Below are 17,358 nucleotides of genomic sequence, written 5' to 3' on the forward strand. Positions count from 1 at the left end.
GATCGTGACGTCAGCGCAGACAGCGGCCAATGGCAGCGTGCGATCAGCGCCGGCCGGGACAGCGCTCCCCCGCCCCTCGCCCGGGGTTGGGGGGGGGGGGAGCGGGGCCGTGCGGGGCCGGGGGCCGCGGTGGGGAGCGGGTGGCACCGCGCCTGCGGCCCGCACCGGGCCGCCCCGCAGCGCCCTCAGCCGCGGCCTCCTTCACGGGTCCCGGGCCGTGCCCGCTCGCCAGCATCCCCCCGCCGGCAGGCAGGTAGCGGCGGGCGCACTGGAAATGCCGCCGGGGCGCGTGTAAAGCGGTCGCGGCGCTTTCAGAGCGCGATAACGGGTGAATGGGCCGCGCAGTAAAACGGACCGTGTCGCACTAGGTTTTCATCGTGCTGCTGTGGGCACGCAAGTAGGTAAAATCTGACAAGCTTCATGAAGGGTCTGGATTTCAGTCCAGTGAACGGTATGGCAGTCACGAAGTGAACTTTTTATTTCTTGGGGTGCACGCCTTTGGTCTGGGGAGCAAGGAAATGTCAGCCTCTTCAGGGAGGCAGCCCAGGCCCTGGCCTGTGTGTCACTTGGAGGTGGTGACTACAAGCACCACAGCCCAAAACACTCAAAGCACTGTTACTGTCCACGGCACAGCCCTGAGCACTTGTTTTCCATCCATGACAAAACCTGGTCAACAAACAGCGGGACATCTGATACAGCTCATCAGTGCTGACAGTGTCTGTGGTAGAAATCACATAAGGCATTATTTGGTGGCTCGGCTGTAGGAGCACTAAGAATTGGGAATCTGATTTGAGGCTTTGTGTGCGTTACAAAGCCTGTACGTAGGTATGCCGTGGCCCCGTCTTCAGTAGTTCATGCTGTAAGTCACAACATTAAGATGTTAAAACAGGCAATTCTGTGTCATGACTTCAGTCAGAACAACTGGTAAACACTTCTGCGTGACTGAAGTAAAATAATTGCTCCTGGTTATTTACAGGCAAGGAGGAGAAAAGTGGGCAATGTGCGTGTTCATTTTAAAATTACGTTGTTCAAAGTTTTTAATACTGACTCCCGACAGATTTAACGCAGTTTTTGGCCACCTAAAGTTTTGTCTATGGTTTTCCATAAGCCGTGCGGCAGGAAAACGTGCTGAATGTTTGGTCATCCACAAATAAAGTAAGACCTTCTAGAGTGTCTTTTTATAGTTGAATAGTAGTTCATGTTCTGTCCACATTGTAATTACCCTTCACCACTTGGGAAAGTCAATCACTTAATAAAGCTTAATCTGAGCTAAAAATTTTCAGTACTTGAACTGTTCCAGTCTTTATCTTCCCTTTCCTGCTGTATAAAGCAGAAGATGTACCAAGCCAGCTCTCCTCTGGTCATGTACATCTCCCTGGTGTAGCTGATGTGGAGAGCTCTGCATACTTTGAACAACTTTTGGTAGTATACAAGATACTTTGATACAATATTTCCTTCGCGTCACACCGAGTGATTGTGTGGATTAGATGTAGTAAACACCCTGGATTTAATAACAGGATTTTACAGAGAGTCCGTGTATTTTAAACCCTTAATCTAGCATTATACTGCTGCTTCCTCTACATATATCCCCTTCCTCTACATGCCATCAACACATACCTTGTAAAAATTAAATACAGCAATGTAAAAGCCCTACACCACTTTAATAGAAAGTGTTGTTTTGGAATTTGGAAGGACACCAGGGAAATATGGTACATTTTCTTCTCCCATTCTGTGGGGCTTGGGAAACAAACATGGTGAGACGGTCTCTCAAAATGAAAAAGTGTTTGATAAAATACCTCTTATTAAACTGTTAAAATGTGAAATGATACTAATACTTCTAGAGCTGTTATTTGACTAATAGTGTGCTCACGGGTGCTTTTTCTATAGTTAATACCAAAAGGTCATAGGATTGTTCTTAAAGGAGACATCAGCTGTGCATTTAAGTTGTTGAAGAAACTTGTATGCAAACTTCTGGCCACAGAAAAAATTCCTAGATCATAGTGTCGTGGTTTAAACCGAGCCACACAGCTTGTTCGCTCACTCCCCCTCCCCCCCTTTCCGCCTCTTTCCTTCCCCACCCCCTACCCCCCTCCTCCTCCTGGAGGGATGGGGAGGAAAATCGGGAGAATGTAACTCCCACGGGCTGAGATAAGAGCAGCCCAGTAACTAAGGTATAACACAAATCACTGCTGCTACCACCAGTGATAATAATGATAAGGGAAATAACAAGGGAAGAGAATATAATACCACCGCCAAACGAGTTCGATCTGCCCCCTGAAGAGAGCCCATGCCCTTCCGGGTAACTCCCAGTTACATCCTGGGCATGCCGTGCTGTGGTATGGAATACCTCTTTGGCTAGCTTGGGTCAGGTGTCCTGTCTCTGCTTCCTCCCGGCCTCCCACTCTTCCCAGGCCAAGCATGAGACTCACAAAGTCCTTAGCCAGAATAAACATTACTTAGCAACAACTAAAAACAATCTGTGTTATCAGCTCTGTTCCAAGACTGAAAGTCAAAACACAGCGCTGCACCAGTTACTAGGAAGGAGCAAAACTGCTACTGCTAAACCCAGGACACATAGCAATAGAAATTGGTCTCAGTATAGAAGGTAAGACCAAGAGCTAAGAGCAAGCAGAATATGAAAAGAAAAAAGAGTAAAGGACATGCATAAGTATAGTCATGCTAGTGATAGGAGCTGGATAGAAGAGCTGCACTTAACAATACACACAGGACAATACAAAAGAGTAAACTGGATGTATGGGATCAAAAAGCCACTGCCGTTTGCAGCAGCAGAATGACAAGCTCCAGAAAGAGCTTCATCCTATTTACTTCCTTCCCTGGTTTTTGTTTGCCCTGAGACACACCTGGAGGGAAAAAATATGGCAGGATGAAATAAAACAAATAATTCTTCCACTGCACCGACATCCACATGCTTTCTCATTCATTAATAATAGATTTAAATTAACAGAGGCTGGCAAATTGGTCCAGGAGTTTAAACAGTAGCCCAGGACATAAAAGGACTCCTTACATGAGGGAATTAACATCAAAGCGAGACTCTCTGATGTAGCTACTTTGTATTAGCTCATTAAACTAATTAGCTCAGCTTACTATTAGTTACTTAGCTCAGTATGGGTTACTGCTTCTACGTGGCAGAGAAAGCATTTCCCAGACATACGTGCGCTGGTTTCTAAGCACGGTGCGTAAGTATTCCCTGCTTTAACGGCAGCCCCATCATTCCCACATGGGATGTGGAACATGGTAAAAGCCCTATTCTGTAGTCCACAGTCAGGAACCCAACTGTCAAATAACACAATTCCTCTCTTTCCTGTGCCAAGACCTTCTCCCTTTTCCAGCAGCTTGTACCGTTTTCATACTTCTAGCAGATCATGCAGGTAAGAGCTTGGGGAGATGTATGGGAGAAGCCGGTATTGCAAAGCCCACAGTTAATCTAGTGCTTGACTGTCCCCCCACTGTGAAATTTTTGGTAACATTCGTGCTGAATCTTTGATAAGTTAAACCCTCAGAAGAGATTACTTAAACTCCAGGCTCAGGACTGACCACAGCAAAACCCCGCTTGCTCCTTTTGTTTCATCAAAAGACTATACCAGTTTTCTGAGCAGTTCCTCAGCTTGTTCTGAGCCTCTGTGGCCCTGGCTTTGGTACAAGAATATCGTGTCTGACCATGCCAATTGTGTATAGTAAAACATGTTTTCATCCTTAACTGTTTCACAAAAAATGATTTTCCTCTGAATATTTCTAAAAGAACAGCACAATTCCTGAGATGGGGTGAGACCAAGTGTATCAGGTGAAGTGTCCTCCTTGTGCGACAGCCGTTGTCTTTCTGAAGATAAAATATCCTACTTTCTTCAATCCTGGAGCATCACATATATTTTGCAGAAAGACTGTGTAAGATTAAATGTTATCACAAACTGCTATCGCTCATTAGAAAATTATCCTATTAAGAACTATGTTTACAAAGGAATCTTCCATCTCTGTCCTTCAGAGAACAATGAAATTGAAGTATTGATGGTTTGATGCCAAATAATTTTCCCTTTAGACTAATGCTGTCAGTTTATTCTATCTACGCACAGAGGAGTTTGTTTAAATGCAAATTCCTTGTTTCATGAAAGCAGGCAGTCATTTCAAAGCTTCACAGGCACTTTTGTATTAATCATTATTTGTTTGAACGATTTCCTAAATGGAGTCCTACTTGTGGTAGGACTATAGAACTGTTTGCATTGTTTCCAACCTGGTTTACTTCCTCCATACGTATAATCTTGTTTAATCCCAGTCCAGATAAAGTGGGATGATGTAATATTAAAGGGAAGATTTTTTAAGGGGAGGGGAAGGTTATACATTTTTCCCAGTTGCTGCATCTACAGTTTGTACTGTTGGGTTCCTGACAGATGCTTTTTCTTGAACAAACACATCTAGAAAATGCCCTTTTATCTCTTTTGAGTGTAAGACATGGTGCCAAATCTTTTTTAGATACAGGCCTAGCCACTGTCATCTGTGCTTGTTATCATAAGGCAATGCTGCTGTGGCGATGCACTTGAAAGCAGAATTTGGTGCAGAAATAGAGCTGTGTCCTTTTTAAAGCAAGATAAGAGCACAGGATCACAGGACAACTGTGTTGTATCGTATCAGAAGCCTTTTTCGCCTAACATCCTGTCCCTGACAGTGGCTGACGATAGATGTTTTGCGTTAAAGAACAGTAGAAACTCACATATAGAGTGTTATTCAAGCAGTCTGTATTTTTGATGAAAGAAATAGACTGTTTATCATGTTTTAATGCACCAAAGATGACCCGTGGGAATTTGTGTTTGACAGTATCAATGTATTGCTGACCGAGGAATTTCCACCTATGAAACCTTAGAATAATAATGTTAATCATTAGTGTTTATCAGTATCAATAACTAATTTTGATCTCTGTATTTTCCAATGAAAAATCTGGATTTCATTATATACTTCATCCATTGCATACATTTCATTATAAAATAATATATTTTACACTCACATGGACATTTTGATTCATTTTGTCCCCAAAGTCTGTTACTTCATCCAGCTTCATCACTCATTCTTTTTCCACCTTATTTTTTTCCGTACAGTAAATAGAATTAAAGATCAGAAAACCACTGGTAAACTTTAAAACAAGTCCCTATTTAAGGCTTCATATTTCAATAATCTCATTAATATATATTTTTTTTGCTATTAGTTATATATTTAGGAGAATATTATATACTATTTGAAATTACTATAAGTAAACCCAAGCAGCATTACATTAGTGTCAGCAACAGTGTGGTATCAGCAACAGTGTGGGTTGTGCTCTTTTATTCTGCAGTGAATAAAACCAGGGCAACTCTGCACTGCATTAAAGGGAATCTTGTTTACCACATACTTTGTTCTGAAAACTGACTTTGCCTAAATAAATCCAAAACTGCAAAAGGATGCACTAGCACGTACAGATGGTAAAATGTGGAGCATAAACTACCTCCTCTGTAGTGGCAAACTCAGTGACAGGCATGGCCAGGCCACTTACTTGACCGAGACCTGTAGCTGGGAGTATGTTGGCCTTAGGGCATATGTTTGAATGCAACAATTTTGAGTCAGAGAAGGGTCTGTACCACCAGGACTCAGGATCTCCTGATGGTTAGTCAGCTTGTCACTTGGTTTCATCTAAAAATACCAATACTCAAGCAGACGTGTATTTGTAATTAAGCACCCAAGCAACCTGGGTTATTTGAGTACGTACGTGGATAGATGGATATCTGTGATTTATGAGAGTGTCTTAGCTTGCCTGGAGTGACTCAAAAACTCATTTAAATTAACAATTTGAATCACAGAAGGGGCAGTGGCATCTGGAAAGGGCAGATGGACTTAGGTGCTTTTGTCTTTTGATGCCATTCTTCTCCCAGCCACCTATCCCAGTATTCTCTTCTAGGCCCCCCTTCCCTGGGGCACCTGGGTCCTGGCTGTGAGACCCTGCCCTGTGGGGAGCACCCATTTCTTCTCAACCCTCAGGAGCACCACCTCCACTGTGCCCTAACACATCATATTAAAACACGCTTTTTGATACAGTGGGGGAGAAAAAGAAATAGTAGCTGTTAGCAGTCTATTTCAATAAAGACCTGAAAGCGAAAGCAGCAGCAGCCTGTCGTGCTACAGCGCTGATGGATTTGCCCAGGAGACCTAAATCACTGGGGTTTTTTTTGGATTCACAGCTAATGAAAGGGTGCAGTGTGCTGCAAGCCGTGGAGCTGGAGCTCCATTAACTAATCGATTTCTAACTCTGGGAATTAAAAGCAGTGGTCAACACAATATCGTACCTCTACAGTTTCACAGGAAGCAGAACTTCAAAGCAGTTTTTTAACAGGAACATGAAAACTGGGTTACAAAGGAGACACCAAATATCACTCTGTTTGCTAAGGGAGAACAGGGCAATGAAACAGGGTGATAAATGTCTTGAAGAACTAATGTGCTTTGGAATTATAAAGCATAGAATTAAATAAATCAGTAATTGTTATCATCAGTCAGATGCTGTAGGTACAGCCCAGCAAACAGCATGTCTCAGATGCTGTGCCATAGGAGACGTATCTTTTGTATGTCTTAAAAAGGGGAAGGAAAGGTGGCTTTGTGCCATACCACAAACATATTTCCCCCTGAGCTACTTGATATATCTGCAGACGCGGTTCAATATTGTGCAGGTATGTCATTGTAGTTTGCAAAAGCAATAACGTAGCACTGTTCCCAGGTTAATTAGCTATGCCCTTCAGCAAGGATTAGGAAAGATTTGAAAGCATCTAAAGCCAGGGAGGATTCAAGAAAAGCAAATAGCCTGACTTGTGTGGCAGACTCTATTGCCAGGGATTCAACTTTGACTTAATCGAGATCTGTGTCAGCTGCATTGAGGGGCCTTCACGTAAGTCATTTAATTTTAGGTCAACATTTGCAAGTGAACTTTTTTGTATCTGTAGCATCATTTAGGAAAGGGGTAAAAAGGACTATCCTACCAGCAGTGGTGTTACCTGAGCTCTACAGAAACATTTAGACCTTTCAAACTAAATGTCAAGTTGTTTCTATTGAGTCAGATTATTGCAAATTTAAGCTAATTAGCATAACCACTTTCCAAGTCAAACCAGACCCTTGTGCTTTGCTTAAGTGGTATTAATAGGTGAATACGTTCTGATTGACACAGCCCATCATGAGCCCAAAGGATTTTTTACTCGAGGCAACAAAATTCTTCATGGACAAAACTGTAACTTTACTTTTTAATACAGAATTTCATTGTTTTCCGAATCCAAGTAGGAAACATAATCCTGGTGAAAGGGCTATAAGAGAAGGGACACAACCAGCCAGGAAGGAATAGTGAAATAGCAGTTGTGGGGTTTTTAACTACAAGACTGGCACAACAGGCTCATAAAAGGTGAAGACCTGAGTTCTAGAGAATGGAAATGTAATTCTGCTTTGTTTTCTATTGTCAACCCTCTCCTTGTCGCATCGGTATGCTGCAGAGATGCCCCCCTTAAGTGCTGAGCCTTGTGCTCTGGTTAAAACACTTTATTCTCAGTTGCTGAAACTCTCAGCCTTACTAAACCTGGGCACTGGATAAGCTGGTGTGAGCCAGGAAAGCTTGCCCTGATTGTGCATCACTTTCTAGGTGTTACAAGTGGAAATTGAGATTAAAATCAATCATGTTTTAGATCTATTAACTTGATGCAGCTAAAATTATACAAAGGGGAATGCTTATTTACAGCATAAACCCAAAATATTTGCCTGGGGAACATTTTATTGTCAAAGACATTTGTGCTACATCTAAGAATTCAAAAACGCTGTATCAACAAAGAGGGTCACAGCCTATGCAAGTAGTGACCCATCCAAATCTAATCCACGATACAAATCTGGATTTGGTCTAAAAGGCAAAATTCTTCTGTCAGTTAATGTGACAGGATCATTGCTGGTTTCCAAAAGACTTGGGAACTTTTGGGAAGACATCACAAGACTGTTCTTATAAGCCACAGTATTTGTGCATACAAGTACCGACAATCTCTTTTTGTACTTGGGCATTTTGTACAAGATGTGTTCATGTTGAAATACATGTGTCGAAAAGTTTCAAAATACTCTGAAATTAAGGAGTTGAGCCCAAGGGCTTATTCATTTAACTAACACGAGACTGTAGCTTGCTTGCGCTGGCATAGTGAGAGTGCAGGTGAGCAAGTCTTCGGAAGACAATCTTGGCTTCATATTTTTAGAAAGTGTCATTTAACCAGGATATGGTGCTCTAGTTTTGAAATCTCTGTGACAAATCCTGGCACAACACTAGATTAAAGTCAGATTGTGTGCCTGGAAAACCAGGCGCCAGCTGGGTGGCCAGCCAGTGGCCTTTTCAGATTCTTCAAGGCAGACGCTGCATCCTGCAGCATTGCACCAGCTGTGGGTAAATGTCCAAAGCCAAAGCATTCAAGGATCTTTGCCTAGCTGTCCTTGTTGAAAGTGTCCTCAGCAGCCTCTCACACTCCTATCCATGGCTTATAACAAAGGTTTAAAAACTTTACATGGGAAACCAGATCCCAAATTATCTATTTAAAATACTTTGTCAGCATTTAAATGAAATAGATAGTATAAAATGCAATTGCACAAATAATTGCACTGACAAAATTAATTGCCATATAAAGTTTTCATTTTCATTAGGCAACTCCATCTACTAGCTCTCAAAGGCTTTTTTTTCTGTATTTATGTGACAGGGTGACTTCTGCTATTGAGCCTCTCCAGAAGAACACCTCTTTTTGCATGTGTACTGATTTAAAAATAAATTGTTAATCTGAAGAATTCCTTTGGGGCATTTTGATTGTGTTTTATTTGGAGACCTGGAGTTCAAACAAAGGATTCATGCTATAGTTCTAAAAACCGTCCCTGAAAACTCCTTCCACAAAATGTATTTAAACATTTGAATGAGTGTGAAAGAAGCCGAAGATAAATATCCTCCGGTTAACTTGAATAAAGCACTTGAATAAAGCAAGATTTGCAGAGAAGCTGTGAACCTGTGAAGACAAAAGTATTGCGAATGGAAACTAGGAAGTTGTAAAATCACCAAAGGATCCCTTTTCCTTGAGGTCAAAACTGGAAAAACTTGAGTCACAATTCCTGAAAAGCTTTGGTGCCAGTGGTATTTTAACAGGAGAAGAATTTACTTTTACATTCTAATATGTATTCTAGCAGGACAATGTCCTGCCAGAAAAGTTCATCAAAGACGTAACAGCAACCAGTTTACATGGCTTTTTTCAATGAAGCAATACATTTCAAACCCAGTCGTCTTTCTGTCACTTCTTCACAGCTCAAGGTGATACGTATTTTTGTTTAAGTGTAACATCATGACATTTGGAAATTTAGGGGAAAAAGCTTTCAAGAAAGTTATCAGCCTAACCTGGTTTTAATCTTGGCATTTTCTGTGAATAAAGAGAAATAGGAAAATGAACTGTGCTGTGGAAAAGCACTAAAACAGCTTTTCCCCTAGGAGATTATAAATGTCTGTATGTATGAGCAGAATATTCAATTAACATGAAGAATGTTCTGCTAAGTTTCATGATGAAGTAGTGTGAGAAAGCAGCCATACAGCAGATTTGGTGAGCTATAGAAAAGGTGTAAGAACTTCCTTAGGAAGATACATGATTGTATAAATGTAGACATTTATTGCAAAGATAGATGCAGAGATGTGGCAAATGTGGCGCTTCATCAGTAAAATGTAGGCAGCATTACACATAAGTAACATTGTGTGTTTAAGGTTAGAATGCAAAATGAATTTATAAATAATAAATGGAGCTAGTATTAATAAGTTTACAGATAGATAAATCAGTATTTTTCCTAACTCTCCCAAATTAATTTAAAAGAGTTGCACAGTTACTCCACTTTACCAAAGAGTTAAGGAAATATTAAATGTGTAGCTTTAATGATGAAAAGTTATCATCCCAAGATTAACCTTGGAGGAACTAGGATGGAGGGGGAGGTAATATTGGAATATACAGCTTAGATTTTTATTTAACTTGAGATTGGTGCTGCAAGTGTGAGCGACGATGCCTCCAGACACCTCTTACTTCTCTCTGCCACTGTGGCTGGTTGCTGCTGCAGCACCATCTCCAGAGTCCCATCACCCATCCCAAGTAAAAGTAGGTACCAAGTTCAAAGTGAGTGAGGATGTGGAATATGAGCAGAGTCAAGCAGTGGGAGCCTTAGTCTCAGCTGAACCTAGGGAGAAGTTCCTCAGCTGCATTTATAATGTTGTATTTTAATATACCTAATAAAAAAAAGCAGGCCCAAAAAGGCATGAGGACTGGAAGCTGAATCCAGTCTAAAAACAGAATGAAATAGTCACTAAAATCATCGAGCTCTTCCAAACAGAAGGCACAGAACCTTGTCTATAGGGACTGTGAAATAAGGGTCAAGTGCATAACAGCTTTCTTGTCTGTCTCACCTTTTCACAGCGCTGGCTCACAGTGCTAACCACCTACCGAGAGGTTTTGTAGCCAAAAATTGCTGCTGCTGCTGCTACTTCAGTGAACTGAAAAATGAAAACACGACGACTCAAACTGCATGAGATATTTTCCTCCGGAGAAAACCTGGTGGACTGAATTTGACTGGGAAACTGACAGAAGCTTGAGGAGCGAAAAGAGGAAAACTTAGTGACATGGGGAACTGCTGATGGACAGATAGCACGGCTCCAGGGGCAAGGCTCAGCCATGGTCATATCTGTGTTAAAAGAGTCATGGCTCCTTTTTTCAAGACTAGGTATTTTGATACTTGCAGCTATTAGCATTTCTAATTATTCTGATAGGCAAAACAATCCCCATTAAGAGAAGAGCTAAAAATGCTAGCTGTTGTAAGGCCTCGGAGGACACAGGTCCTAAGGAAACACTCAGTATGTGTCATCAGAAATTAGAGAGCATTTAAAGAATTGTTGTAACTGTTGAAGACCGCTGAAGCAAGGAGAGATGGAAAAACTATGCCCAGATTTTAATGGCAGGGCTGCGGATGGTCTTTGTTGGCTGAGGAACATACTGTCGAGTCTGTCCTTCTCTCACAGGGAACAAAAGGACTACGTCTGGCTGCAGAGCTGTCGAGACACCCAGCAGAAGGAAGGAAATGCCGCGGGTCAGGGGGAGGAAGGCGAGCAGGAGCTGCAGATGGCAGGGGGGTTCTGACAGCTATTGCTATAAACAAGGCTTCCGGATGGCAGGTCTTAATTTTGGAGCTGAGCTCATGCAATCTGTGACTCCAGGAGAGTCAGAGGGAAATGAAAGCTGACTTTGAAACACAGCTACAGAGCTTTCCAGTTCTTGGAAATTACTTTATACCTACCTCTGCTTGATCAGAGCAGGTATTGTCACTATCTAAAATGGTTTCAGGTTGTTTAAGGGCACTTTTAAGAGAAGAGGAAAACATGATGTTGTTTGCATCCTGAGCTCTTTAAAAATAAAGCTACCATTACATATAAGAGAGAGCAGAGCTGTGTGGAATAGGAAAGGCAAAGTCCCAACAAATTAATTGCAGGAGGAAAGCTGGTTGCTAATGCAAAGGCTCCTGGTTAAGAGCAAAGAGCATGCTGCTGGGATATAGTGGAAAACACGACAGGGCATATCACCATCATCTTTTTGGTCTATTTAAACGTCAAAGCAAGTTAATTTGGGGAGACAGGCTGAAGGGAAGAAACCTTTTTATTCTGCATCCTTCTTTTGTATTACTGTTTTCCTTGTGTCAGTGTATTATTACAGAGAGAACCAAAACCTCCCAGCTCTGCATTTAAACCCAATGTTTCATCCACCAGTCATTCATAAATTTATCAAGGGCAGTATAGGAAGCTTCACATATTAAATTCTCTAAAGTAAACACAGCGAAGGCTGCAGCAAATGTTTTGATGTTAGGTTAGTCTGGCAAGTCTTAGAGACCTATATAGATTTTCTTTTTCTGGCTTTCAGATTATATCTCTCTTTCTGTTCACAATATTAAGGCAACAAAAAATTTGGCTCTAGTCACGCACCGAGACTATCTCTGTAGTCACTGCACAGCCAGTCCTCCAGGCAAATATTTAGTCTAACTAAACAGCATGAATGAAGAGGTTATTGGAGTATAAGGTAGGAGCATAATCTCTGAGGTTTTAACCAAGGCATTAGAAAGACCTAATAATAGCAGGGCTTTGCAGAGATGCTAAGATAAAGGCATCTTGCAAATGCCTCCAAGAAAAGCTTTGCCTGTCACCAGTCACTTGGCAACATGAATGACAAGCTTGGACCAAGAATCATGCAGAAAAATGAAGATGGCATAACAATAATTGTTTCATGAATCCGACATTCTCCTTGCCAGCACATCCTGAGTGACCCCATCAGATATCTCTGCAAGGCAAAATGACTCTTTTAATATTTAAGCCCATGTTCAAATATTTCTGTAAGGCAAACTTCACCATGGGATGATGGAGAAGAACAACAAAATGTTTCTTCACAGTGGAATACTTCTCAATATCATTGCCTAGATCGCATCCCAGTATTCTCCTGTATGCTTGAACTTGAACTTTTATTTCCTTTACCACCGGAGTGAGTGTCTTTCAGTAGCAAAACAAATCCCATTTGCAATGCTGCTGGACTGCTTTCTTCAAATAATAAATCTTACATGGAATACACAGATCAAGTTCCCTGAAAACATTAGGAAAATCAACAGGCAATTTTGTTTCAAAGCTTACTTTCCAGCCAGCAAATGAATAACAAGGGAATCTGCTATCAACAGTTTGGAAGTTTTATTACTGTTGTCAGGTTTCCCATTATTACTGTTTTCTTCCGAAGTAATATGGTTTACTTCATGTAGTGAGAAGCAGATGGTTTATCGTTTGTAAGTGGTTATATGCTTCTTGCCGAGGAAGCATATTGAACACTTTGAATGTTTTTATCAACGAACTATTTTCCATTTATTTACTAGAAGAACGGGAAAGGCAAAGAGAAATTATATTGTATACAAATGAATATAGATGTACTGACAGGAAATTAAATTCACCATAGTAATAATAATTCTTCATTTGTTAAAATACTCTTTCTAATATTTTCTTAAAAGAAGCTAGAGTTAAGAGCCACTCAAATTTTAGAACTCATAAATGCAAAGATTTGAGGGCCAAAAGAAGAGTTATGAAAATGTAGTCTGATCTACACAATACCTACGTAATACAGACCACTGATCCACATGGAATGATTTTGGCATCACACTGACAATTTCTGGTGAGCTGGAACTTATTTTAGAAGGAGGTTGTCCGCTTTTGCTTTCACAAATCCCCATGTTGACCCTGTGAGTGTTGATCCTATAATCCCCATGTTTTGAAAAACTGAGGGTGAATCCATTTTGAGCGCAGAATCATCTGCCCAATGCAACAGGATCCCCTCAGAAGGTAGCGAGTTGCATGGGACTCAGACAGACTTGCTATAAGATGTTTTCCTGTTCCTCCTTAGTTTAGTTACACTAGCCAGTCAGTTCTGAATTTAGCAGAATTTTATAGTAATTCCTAGAGGAATTCTCTGTGGAAAAATGATAACAAAGGATCTTTCTGCTGTTTTTCCTTGTTTACCAAACTGATGATGGCAAACTGAGGAGATAAATTATGCAGATGAGGCATCTGTATTACTAATCCTCTCTTTTCCATCAGCTCAGAGTGAAGATTTGCCCAAATATCTGTATCCTCATGACGTTTACTCTTCTGCGGGGAGGAAGCTATGATTAGCTCTGGTGGTACAAGTCTGTATGAAAGAATCCTTTTCCTTGGCAAGGTAGACGCATATTTGACAGGTGCTTCTTCAAGATGCTTTCTTCTTGTATCTGTGCTTCAAAGATTGCCCCAGTGATTCACAGGTTTGAGTGTGCCCTGTTATTTGGAGCTGTTTAGAAGACTATAAACATGTTGACGATATTAGCAAGCAGGCTAAAAACAGACGATCCTGTTTCCCTTTAATACAAAAACATCTTGGTATTCTCCGCTCAGAAAAACATTTGCAGTCCTAGTCAAAGCAATACAGAGTTCGTCTTCTGTGTGAATAAATTACTCCAATTGTAACTTCACAATGTTTTTTCTGAAGTCGATGGATTTATATTAGAGAAGAACTGTATTCTTCATGTTAATTTTTGGTATGGTTTCAGATACCTTTGATATTAATACACTTAGTGTGCATTTTAAACTCTGAATATGGCTGCAAAAAGTGATCGTTTTTTCCCAGGGATATGTAATCTGGAGAATTCATCCTACATAAACTACTGCTGACATCAAGGAATTCTGACATACTTGAAGGGCAATTCTGGGGGGGATGGAGGAGGAGAAAGATATCATGATAAAAGTGATAGCAAGATAGGATGAAATTTGCACCTCCCCTGCCCATACTATACATGTTTTGTGGCTGAACAGAGGACTTCAGTCTCAGGAGGTGTCAAGGTAGGAACTTCTGTGAACACTAAAATATGCTAAGAAAAACCACTCCATAAAACCATCTCAGCAATGTCAAGACATACTTTTTAGTAAGTGTTTATGAAATAATTTCCCTCTAGTCCTAAAAAAATGAGTATTTCTTGTATTTTTGCGATCTAGCCCTGATTTCCAAACCGTTTGCTAAGGGTGTTTTAACACCAAATTAATGTAAAGTATCATGTATTATCACCAACGCACATTAATAAAACAGTTATATCACCTAATGCAGCGTGAAAAATATAAATTTCTAATGAAGCTCCATGTAAAACTGGCATATAAATACAATATCTGAGACTGAATTGCAGGCGCTACAGTGGGCTTCTATGAAAAAGGTACTACAAAATGTTGTGGCGATAAAATCAGCAGTCAAACCGAACTGTTTGCTTCCTACTTTTTGTAAGCCAAAATGATCCTGCCTTCAAAGTTCAAAATCTTCATGAACTTCAGCTTGCTGAGAGTCGACGCAGGTGAAATCCCAGGGGGATGCTTCCAGCCATCATTGCAGCCTAGTCAAGAGAGAAAAATCTTGCAGGTGAAACAAACGACTGGCGGCCTACAAAAGGGAAGGCGATGGGTGTTTTGCGCAGCTTTGTGCTCACTCCTGGCAGGTTCCTGGCTTGCACAGATGAGTGTGGTGCCAGTAGATGGCACTCCAGAACGTGTAACACGGGCACTGGGTCTGCGGGCTGGCTGGGTGCGGGCAATGGCCTCCACTGGCCACCCCTTGTGCTCTGTTGGAGTCGAGATACTCGGAGAAAGGAAAATAAGAGCTAATGCCTCCACAGGGCTAAATACCTCCCAGTACCAGCTGGTGTTGTATCTTCTCCAGCATATGCTCACTTTGTATATCCAACCCATTTCAAAAGCAGTAGGACAGACCTATCATGCAGCATGTTAGTGTTAACCCTTGTTGGCAGTGGTCTCACCCTTCTTTACAGCCCTTGTAGGGGATTCTCAAAGCATGGGAAGCTTCCTCCAACTCTTCCAAACTTAGGTGAGGACAGTCAAAACCCAACTTTTCAGTCTGTAAACACAGGGTAAATGAAGGCAAAGGTTTATAATTAAAGAGCCTATAACCACTGTGAGCCAGGGTTTTTGTTCCTCGTAGCACAAGCTTTATTGCTATCATACATATTCACCAAAGGCAATATTTTGCCCTGCATCTTTGACACACAGGTCTTGAGAGTTATGATGCAAAGAAGAGATGGCATGAAAGCAGCACCAGGCAGAACGCAGCTTAGAACAAAACTGAGCTAATACCGTCTGTTCTTCAAAAATGTGCTTTTCCACACAAAATGGCTGTATAATAGGTGAATGTTACATGATTAAAAAATTTCATTATAATCAAGAGTTCAGTGGTCATGTCCATAGAGATTTTTGCTTATATTTCCATTAATAATATAAATCATAGATGTCCTAAGATATAACATCACATACCGCTTTTTCAGGGCATTCATGACTTAATTAATCTGAAACTGCGTGCTTATATTTTCCATTAAGGCTATCGAATGCAATGTCAAGATTTTCTTAAACTAATCTGCTTATAAAGCACTTATTTCAGAACATGCAGGCCATTTCTTCATCAAAGAATATGAGAATAATTGTTACCAAATTAAAAATGCAAGAAATATATGATTGCTCTCAGTGCTATACTGTGTTACCAGGTTTGAGCACAATCATTAACAGAAAAGTTATCGCTGGCCATGAAATACACAAGAACGTTTAACTGCTGCCCACAGTGACCATGAAAATGCAGAGAATGATGATTTAATTAATAATCCCAGAGATACCAGGCACTGCTCAAAAACTAAAGAACTACCAGCATTATTGCTGTGAAGAAGGAGAGACTCAGAACTTTCCCACCTGTATGCTCAGCCTTATGCCTTTGCTGTCAAAGATGAGAGCAGAGATTATGGCTTGGAATCACCAGATTATTTCATATAGGTCTTCGACAACAATGTTGCATCATATAGTGAAGGGTCTGTTTCCTTTCTCTGTTTCAAATGCCTTACTTTGCTCCTATGCTTATGCAGACTTCAGTCAGAAAGTATTTCTCATTTACATGACCTAGATAGAATAATAGTGAGAAAGATGTTCCTTGATCTTTTTTTCTCTTGATTTGCTATATTCAGCCTGGAAGGAAAACAGAGTCATGGGAACGCATTGTTTCTTTTATGTTGGTATTAGGAAGCAGTGCTAGGTAGATTGGGGGATAGATCTAGGCAGAAGCCTTGCAGTAAATGGGTAGAAAAACACATGGAATAGCTTTAGGGATTACACAGTTTTGCTTATTTTTAAAAAAAAAAGTTTCTTGTTTAGTGACTTTTCAAACTTGATTTTACTACAGTGACCAGGAGCTGACAATAACTATAAGGTCAGTGATTTAACTCTAACATAGCTATGTTTAGAACCGTGTCAGTAGTAAGGATGATACCTTAGTGCAATGGGTGTCTTAGTCCATGATTACTCATTTCAGAGTCATTACCTCAGCTGGCATACTGGACAACCTATATTAAAAAGTGCTATGAACTGACTTGAGCTGTTATGAAAATAGTCTGAACACATCTTGCCTCCATTTGGCCTTAGCTATTTCTCCGTTGTATTCATTACTCAGACCTGTGGCCCATCACAGGCTCCTTTTCTGATCTAGACATGTTTCTGTGATGTTTTCATATGGCAGGGTGTGAGAAAGTAATCTTTCTTGAACTAACAAAGCAAGAAGCAGAGGAAATACCCAGGTACAACTGTCCATGGACTGCCATGATGAACATACCCGTGAGGCAAGTTAAAGGTACATTTGCCTGGGTTTAGAATGATTCTTGACAAGCTGTGGCTACGTGCACTGAACTATGCAATGATAATGAAGCTGAATAAAACAT

This window comes from Lathamus discolor, chromosome 9, assembly GCF_037157495.1.
Source record: "Lathamus discolor isolate bLatDis1 chromosome 9, bLatDis1.hap1, whole genome shotgun sequence".
NCBI lineage: Eukaryota > Metazoa > Chordata > Aves > Psittaciformes > Psittacidae > Lathamus > Lathamus discolor.